Source organism: Rhinoderma darwinii, chromosome 9 (assembly GCF_050947455.1).
Source record: "Rhinoderma darwinii isolate aRhiDar2 chromosome 9, aRhiDar2.hap1, whole genome shotgun sequence".
Lineage (NCBI taxonomy): Eukaryota > Metazoa > Chordata > Amphibia > Anura > Rhinodermatidae > Rhinoderma > Rhinoderma darwinii.
The window spans coordinates 10,611,768-10,621,011 of NC_134695.1; the positions used below are offsets into that span (position 1 = coordinate 10,611,768).

General features: G+C 42.5%; 1 long non-coding RNA gene and 1 other non-coding gene across 2 annotated transcripts in view; both read right to left on the reverse strand.

Annotated features, from left to right (window-relative positions):
* Positions 1-8,090, reverse strand: part of LOC142660255 (uncharacterized) — a 67,479-nt gene extending 59,389 nt beyond the window's left edge. The window contains exon 1 of the long non-coding RNA XR_012850440.1: positions 7,570-8,090. This is a non-coding gene — a long non-coding RNA (uncharacterized LOC142660255). The remainder of the gene's footprint in view (positions 1-7,569) is intronic.
* Positions 8,091-8,984: 894 nt separating this feature from the next.
* Positions 8,985-9,116, reverse strand: LOC142661338 (small nucleolar RNA SNORA57). The gene has a single exon (XR_012850704.1). It is a non-coding gene; the product is annotated as a small nucleolar RNA SNORA57 (small nucleolar RNA).
* Positions 9,117-9,244: the final 128 nt, after the last annotated feature.

Below are 9,244 nucleotides of genomic sequence, written 5' to 3' on the forward strand. Positions count from 1 at the left end.
AATAATGGGGTAAAAAAAACAAACAATAAAATTATCCATAGATGTGTGTTACGCTGTGAAGCAATCCTTTCTGCACAGGCCGGTGTCGCACTGATATATGTCGTCCTTTCTTACGCCCCTTGTGGTCCACACTCCGCACCTTTGCAGTTTGGGGAATTTTGCTGGGAAAGTGTTGTCCTGGTAGAATACGAGCACCGTCGCTTCTAGCGGACATGTTTGGGCCCTCCCTTTCCTGATTCCCTAATTTTAGGTCCTTGATAAATCGCCTCTTCAGACAACTGCATATTTTTTATTTCCTGACTTATTGGAGCCATAACTATTTTTTCATAGACGTAGTTGTATGAGGGCTTTTTTTTGGCGGGACGAGCTGTAGTTATTATTGGTACCATTTTGGGGTACATGCGACTTTTTGATCACTTTTTACCCTATTTTTTGGGAGGCCAGGTAAACAAAAAACCGCAACTCTGGCATAGTTTTATTTATACAGCGTTCACCAAGCGTTATTACATGTCAGTAATGGGGTCAGTACGATTCCGGCGATACCGATTTTATAGGACTTTGTTTTGCAACTTTTTGCACAATAAAACTACCTTTGTAAAAATAAAGTATTTTTTCTGTCGCCAAGTTGAGAACCATAATTTTTTTAGTCGACGCAGCAGTATGAGGGCTTGTTTTTTGCAAGACGAGCTATAGTTTTTAATCGGTACCATTTTTGGAATACGTGCGACTTTTTGATAATTTTTTTTATTCCAATATTTATAGGTCAAAGTGACCAGAAACTCTGGTATAGTTTTTTACGTTTTTTTTATGCAGTTCACCGCGTGCAATAAATATAATATTTTGATACCTCAGGTTGTTACAGTCGCTGTGATACCAAATACATATGGTTCATTATTTATTTTTTTCAATAAAAGGACTTGATAAAACGCAATCCCCTTTTTACTCTTATTTTATTACTTGCAACTTATTGTTTTCAAACTTATTTTTTTTCACTTTTTTTTATACTTTTTCTCAAGTCCCACTAGGGGACTTAAAGGTCCAGCTGTCAGCTTTATTTTTTTTCTAATACATTGCACTTCCTACGTAGTGCAATGTATTAGATTGTCAGTTATTCACTGACAGCAAGCAGATTAGGTTACGCCTCCCCGCGGGGCCTAATCGGCTTCCGTAATGGCAGAGGAGACCATTGTATCATCCTGTTGCCATAGCAGCAGTCACCAGTCCCGATTGCTTGTCAGGGCTGGCGATCTGCTAGTAACCGCTAAGATGCAGCAATCGCTTTCGATTGCTGCATCGAAGGGGTTAATGGCAGGGATCGGCGCTAGCTCCGGTTCCTGCCGTTACAGGTGGACGTCAGCTGTAACATACAGCCGACGCCAAATTGTCAGGGATCATTACCATGTATATTGTTTGAAAAATATTATCCTCACACATATGTATATACATTTCAGTTCTTTGTGTAATATACTGATATATATAACATGTTCTTTGTTCATGTCGGACACACCTATGGAAGACACCGCCGCCTGGAATGCAAGAAGAGTGAGTCTGAGAAACTGGTGGGGGATTGGGCACTCCCACATCTCTGGGGCGGAGGCATGTGTCTTTGTTCTGAATAAAAAGTTTTCAGTCTTCCTCCTGACAGAGGGAAGCTGTACCAAACATCTGTGTGGTGTACTTCTCTCCAGGCATGCCTTCAGCTTTCAATTTACAGAGGTGGTTATTCGGTGTGAAATACGGACCTGACAGAATCAGATCCTGACCCGGCGCCATCTTGCCGGCAGCCGATCAGGCTCCACCCCCGGGTGGATCTTGACCGGTTTCCGTGCTAGGCAGACCGGGAGGCCAGTATTAGGCCTCCGGTTGCCATTGCAGCCACCAGATTTCATTGCTGGGGTTCCAATGAGCTGCAAACACCTTTTTTGCAGCGAACAAGTTTGAGCGCTGAACTTTAGGGGTTAATGGCAGGAATCGAAGCTAATTTCGGTCCCCGCCCTTACAGTTGGATGTCAGCTGTAAGATACAGCTGAGATCCGACGATGATACCGACTCAGCTTCTGAGCCGGTGCCAAACATTTGGCGTATGGGTACAGCCAAAGGCGGGTAGTCAATGCTTTCCATGGCGTACCGATGCAGCATGTCAGGAAGGTGTTAACGTTTCCTTCTGATACTTTTTCCTGCATGCATTGCAGGCTGTAAGGAGTGCATGTACAGCCTACCAAGAGTTCATGTGAGCAGTCCTTGCTCATCCCCGCTGACATCCACTTTGTGCTGTCAGGAGTAATTTTAAACTGCCTCAAAATGGTCTGGAATTTTGTGGCAGAGTGCTGCATTTCTTCTGCAGCCATTGAGCACCGTGGGCAAAACGCTTCCTCTGCCTCCCATTGATGTGAAGTCAGATGTAAACTCAGAGATAAGGCATGTTGCTTTTTCCCACTCACGGGAAAACCGCCTCCGTCTCCCATTGACATCAATGGGAGGCATTTCTGGCCATTTTTTGGTGCGTTTCCTGCATCAAACTCTAAACCAGCCCTTACACTTGCTTTGAAATTGCCCCAAGATCAGATTGGGGTCAAATTTTTTTCAAAGTCTATTAAACTCCATCCAAAATCTAACTTAGGTTTAGCAGTGAATAATCTGAAAAAACAAAAGCCCTAGTTACAGAATGGTTATTACAATTAGAATCCACTATAGTATTAAGATAAAATATAGTTGTATACAAACAGGCATTAAAGGAACAGTGTCACAGGGAATTTTTTTTTTACATCAGTTTGATGTGTTTTATTAAAAACTTATTTATTTGTGTTTTACTTTTTATTTTTGAACTTTCTTCCATATGGGGCTGCCATTTTTTTTTTCCATTCCTGTCGATTAACGACACATACAGACATGGAATACGGCAGCTACAGTCCCATAGTGAATGCGAACGGGGCCCGTTCCATCCACTATAATGTACACTGTCTGTGTGGGAACGGCGCATGCGCCGCTCACACAGTCCAAGTTGAACTGTGCGCCGTCCGGCACCATTTTCCTGTAGACCGGAAGTCGCGGCCGGACAGTAAGATACTACTTCCGGTCGCGGCTTCCGGACTTGTGCACTTGGAGCGGCGGTAGCAGACGGACCGGCGGCAACTGGAGCAGGTAAGTTATTTCTGTGTATGTACGTGTTTTACTGTGTGTTTACTCGTGTATGTAAACCTACTACACTGTGTTAGCTCAAAAAATGGCGACACAGTGTAGGAGGTTTGACCGTTCAATCCTTGTTTCTCCCGGCACTAGCCAGGATAAAAGGAGGGGGGGATTCTGAGAGCTCACTAGAGCGAGTGAGTTCTCAAATTTTGCAGCATAAAGCAATGTGGTTGCTTTACCACATGCAATGCTGCAATTTTGGGAATTGCTCCATCTAGTGACCAGCACTGGGTAAAATTATAAATTAGAATCTAATTTATAATATTTCCTGACTCGTGAAAAAAATTAGAACAATGTTTAATGACCTATACACTAATTGTTTAGCTAAAAAAAAAAAAACAAAAAAAAAAAAACACATTTTTCTCTAGCATCACATTCCCTTTAAAGGGAATGTGTTGCCAGAAAAACATGTTTTTTTTTTAAAAATTAAACATTTAGTGTGTGGGTGATTAAACATTGTTCAAATTTTTTTCACAAGTCAGGAAATATTATAAATTAATTCTAATTTATAATACTACCCATTTTTGGTCACTAGATGGAGCTATTCCCAAAATGGCAGCATTGCAACATTGGGTTAAAAGCCCTCGCTCTAGTGAGCTCTCAGCATCCCCCCCTCCTTTATCCTGGCTAGTGCCGGGATAAACGAGGGGTTTGAACGGTGTAACCTCCTACACTGTCGCCATTTTTTGAGCTAACAGTGTAGTAGGTTTACATACAGTAGTAAACACACACAAACACGAACATACATTGAAATCTCTTACCTGCTCCTGCCGCCGCGGCTCCCTCCGGCCCGTCCGCTGCCGCTGGTCCAAGAGCACAAATCCGGAAGCCGCGACCGGAAGTAGTATTACTGTCCGGCCGCGACTTCCGGTCCACAGGAAAATGGTGCTAATTTCGAATTGGACTGTGTGGGAGCGGCGCATGCGCAGTTCCCACATAGACGCCGTACACTGAAGTCAATGGGACGGGAGCCGTTCGCAGTCCCTATGGGACTGTGGCTGCCGTATTCCATGTCTGTATGTGTCGTTAATCGACACACACAGAAATGGAACAAAAAATGGCAGCCCCCATAGGGAAGATAAAGTGTAAAAATAAGATAAAGTAAAACACACAAATGAATATAAACGTTTAATAAAGCACTAACATCTTTAACATATAAAAAAATAATTTGTGATGAAACTGTTCCTTTAAGTATGTATTTTTTCAATTTAAAAGTACTACGTTGCAAACTTAATGGACATTAAGTAAATTTTTATATTAAGTTTTGTTGCAGGTTTCTTTTTTTCTTCCACATGGTGGGAAGTATTAAATAATTTGACAAGTTTCCTTATGTTGGCCACCAGAGGGAGCACTTCACAGGATTACAGCAAGGTGAAGGGAAAGAAACCTGACTCCGCTGCTGTAAATGTGGGAGGGGATCTCCCCTCCCTATTTTTGGCTACAAGCCAGGAAAAGGTGTCTTCAAATTGTTAAGCTTCGTCCAACTACCATTTTGGGAGAGCTTTTACTTCGCAGCTGGTAGAAGCTATAGGACACACCAAAAGGCTAAGGATGAAAGTGAAGTGAATGACTTTTCAATTGATAGGTTCACACTATTTGATGTGGTTTTTGGGCAAACTCCACCTCAAAAAACAGTTTACGCTTTATTTACATAATTGGTAAAGTGCAATGTTGGTATATACACTTTTTTTACACTTGTAAATAAACACACGTCCTATAATAATAATAATAATAATCTTTATTTATATAGCGCCAATCATATTACACAGCACTTTACAATTTGGAGGGAACAGAAACAGACATTACATCGTGACAATGCTAATTTACAATTCAGACAGGAGTATTCAGGACCCTGCTCTCAAGAGCTTACAATCTATGAGGAAATGAGACAAAGTGTAAAAGTGTTTGTTCAGTACAATGGTCCGGCCATCTTTTATACACATCGGGTGGTACACAAAGCTGCATGAGCCATGTGTGTGCATCAGTCATTAGGAGACATACACGGATTAAATAAAACATGGCAGCCCCCAGTAATGCAAGTGTTAAAAAAAAAAAGGTAGTAAATATAATTTTACATAAAAAAACACAACTTCATTAAAATAATAATTCATGAAACCTTTCCTTTTAAGAATCCATATAGCAAAGCCTGTTTTATGGTGTCTGTATATTCCTGAGCAAAATAGGGAGGGTATAGGATAACTATGGGGAATTTTTTCATTAGATGTATACCTGCAACACACTAAAACAGTGGTATGGGAAAGTACACAGAAATGAAGATTATCAAATAACTGACCTGTCAGATATTCTAGGCTTTGATTTAAATTACTGTGCGAGTAAGGTTGCATTAAATGTCATACTAACATTAATTACTACAGCTGTTTTATGCCAGAATTAGATAACATTGGGGCAGATTCAGCAATGCTTTAAAGAGACTCTGTCACCAGATTATAAGTGCCCTGTCTCCTACATAATCTGATTGGCGCTGTAATGTAGATAGCAGTGGTTTTTATTTTTAAACACAATCATTTTTGAGCAAGTTATGAGCAATTTTAGATTTATGCTAATGAGTTTCCTAATGACCAACTGGGCATTGTACAGAGGAGTGTATGACGCTGACCAATCAACATACACTTCATTGTTCCAGCCCAGCTTCATTCACTGCACAATCACACTGCTGTGGGGATCACACTGGGCTGGAACAATGAGAAGTGTAGGACATTGACTGGTCAGCCTCATACACTCCTCTTTACAACGCCCACTTGGCCAAAAGTAAAAAGACACCCAGTTGGTCATTAAGAAACTCATTAGCATACATACAAAATTGCTCATAACATGCTCAAAAATGATTGTTTTTGAAAATAAAAAACCACTGCTGTCACCTACATTACAGTGCCAATCACATTATGTAGGAGACAGGGCACTTATAATCTGGTGACAGCCTCTTTAAGCCAAAGGGTGTGAATACAATGTTTAGAAAACTCTCGCACTGCTGCCCCTACCAAAACAAATCAAAGGCTGCTTGTCAAAGGGTTCCATCAGGCAACAGAAGCCTCAACACAGATGTTAAAGGGGTTGTCCAAGTTCTGACCTATCCACCGGTTAGGTCATCAGTATGTCATCGGTGTGGGTCCAACACCCAGACCCCTGCACCGATAAGCTGCTCCAGTGGCCTGTGGGCACCAGATGTTGTGGCACATAATGCTATGAAAGGAGCAAGGAAACTATTGGCTCTGTACATAGCGGCCATGCTGCAGTACTGCTTGTCTGCTCCTATTCACTTAGAGGCTCTGTCACCAGATTTTGCAACCCCTATCTGCTATTGCAGCAGATCGGCGCTGCAATGTAGATTACAGTAACGTTTTTATTTTTAAAAACGAGCATTTTTGGCCAAGTTATGACCATTTTTGTATTTATGTAAATGAGGCTTGCAAAAGTACAACTGGGCGTGTTTACAGTAAAAGTACAACTGGGCGTGTATTATGTGCGTACATCGGGGCGTGTTTACTTTTACTAACAGGGCGTTCTGATGAGAAGTATCATCCACTTCTCTTCACAACGCCCAGCTTCTGGCAGTGCAGATCTGTGACGTCACTCACAGGTCCTGCATCGTGTCGGCACCAGAGGCTACAGTTGATTCTGCAGCAGCATCAGCATTTGCAGGTAAGTAGCTACATCGATTTACCTGCAAACGCCGATGCTGCTGCAGAATCATCTGTAGCCTCTGGTGCCGATGTGTCCTCGCTCGTCTGACACGATGCAGGACCTGTGAGTGACGTCACAGCGTGATCTCTCGAGAACACGCTCTGTGTCTGCACTGCCAGAAGCTGGGCGTTCTGAAGAGAAGTGGATGATACTTCTCATCAGAACGCCCAGCTAGTAAAAGTATTAAAAACGCCCCGATGTACTCACATAATACACGCCCACTTGGACTTTTGCAAGCCTCATTTGCATAACTACAAAAATGGTCATAACTTGGCCAAAAATGCACGTTTTTTGAAACTAAAAACGTTACTGTAATCTACATTGCAGCGCCGATCTGCTGCAATAGCAGATAGGGGTTGCAAAATCTGGTGACAGAGCCTCTTTAAGAGCAGATCTGCAGTACAGCTGCTATTCCGTCGCCGGAGCCAATTGCTTCTGGCTTGTACATCCGGTGCACGGAGGCACCAGACCAGCTGATCTGTGCGGGGTCCAGGTGTCAGACCCTTTTAGATCATGTACGGATCATCAGAAGCTGGAAAACCCCTTTAACAGCCTGCACACATAATGCCATGGTCTGTCCGTGTAAACAAAGCAGCATTACTATTTGGCCATATAGGAGGCTCTCTTAACAGGTACACACGAGACTTGCATTTCGATGTTAAATACACAGTAACTTACCCCCACCTACAGCTGATCGCCTGTATAGTATCTAAATCATGACCAGATAACGCACTTTGCAATACCAAGGGGTCTATCCACTACACTAAATCCAAGCATACAAACCAAGATTCCTCAGTCTTCATCCCGATTTGGTGCATTCACATCGGTATTTGTAGTTTGACACCTCCAACAGAAACACGTAGATCTCTCTCCTCAAAGAAGCTGAAAGATAGCATAAGTTAGGATACACAGCACAGGCAAAAGCAGACGACTGTCAACCACCACATCACGAGGTTCTACAGCTTAACCAAACAATATTAGCCTAATAGAGTACACTAAATTCTATGACCACCTGCAGAGATGATCCAGGGAAGTAAGGGTCTACATACAGACTAGAACTCTGACACATTACATAGTTTATGCACACCACATAATAAAAGGGCATTCAGGACAAATGCCAGATTTATGAAGCCCTTGCGCTACTTGTTCCAGGACACAAGGGTGCCTTAAAGAGTCTGTCACCACATTATAAGTGCCCCATCTCCTACATAATCTGATCGGCGCTGTAATGTAGATAAGTATTTTATTTTGAAAAACGATCATTTTTGAGCAAATTAAGAGCAATTTTAGACTTATACTAATTCGTTTTAGACACCTGGGTGTGTCTTTACTTTTTACCAACTGGGCGTTGTACAGAGGAGTGTATGACACTGACCAGTGTCACACACACACTTCTCATTGTTCGTGATTGTGCAGTGAAAGAAGCTGGGCTGGAAAAATGAGAAGTGTATGATCATACCCTCCTCTGTACAACGCCCAGTTGGTAAAAAGTTAAGACACACCCAGTCTAAAACGAATTAGCACAAGTCTAAAATTGCTCTTAGTTTTCTCAAAAACGATCGTTTCAAAATAAAAACCACTGCTATTATCTACATTACAGCACCAATCAGATTATGTAGGAGACAGGGCATTTATAATCTGGTGACAGACTTTAAATTGATAACTGGGCTGTCATTGCATCAAACACAGCCATGAAGAGCTTCCATTTCTTTACTCTATGTAAGATTGACATGCACCCAGTTTATGAATGTGGACCAGTCCAGCTCCTTCATTACTATACTAATATGCATAGGTCTACCCCATTCCAATGTGCTGGTAGGGTGGGGCAAAACACAGGTATTGCACAAGACTCATATCTATGTCACAAGTCACTACGGAAGCCACATGAGGCCTAGCCCATTCGTGACAACAGATCAGCAGATTAAAAGGGAGTATACTAGAATATACCGCAGGTCTAGTCTACTGAAGTCATCCATAGAAGCTGTAGAACACAATGCAGCCACATCACCTGCATGCACGCTACCACCATCAGCCCTCATAACGTTATACACAAAGAAGCGGCGACAGAGCAGACAATGCGGAGTCCGCACATTGCTTGTCCCGATGATTGAGGATAGAACCAGCCCAGAAAAGAGCTGGCACCGAAGACATAGCACCGGAAGTCATCTACCTCCGTACATTACACACATGGGCACAGACAAACCCTGCATGCCAAGAAATGGAGGCACAACACAGAACTTCCCATATACCCATCACCTCCTCTCATGACCAGCTCACCTGCATTACCACGAAAAGATCGAACAGAGCGTGGTCAGCGCTTATATACCCTCCTCAATACGCGCGGCCCGCCCAA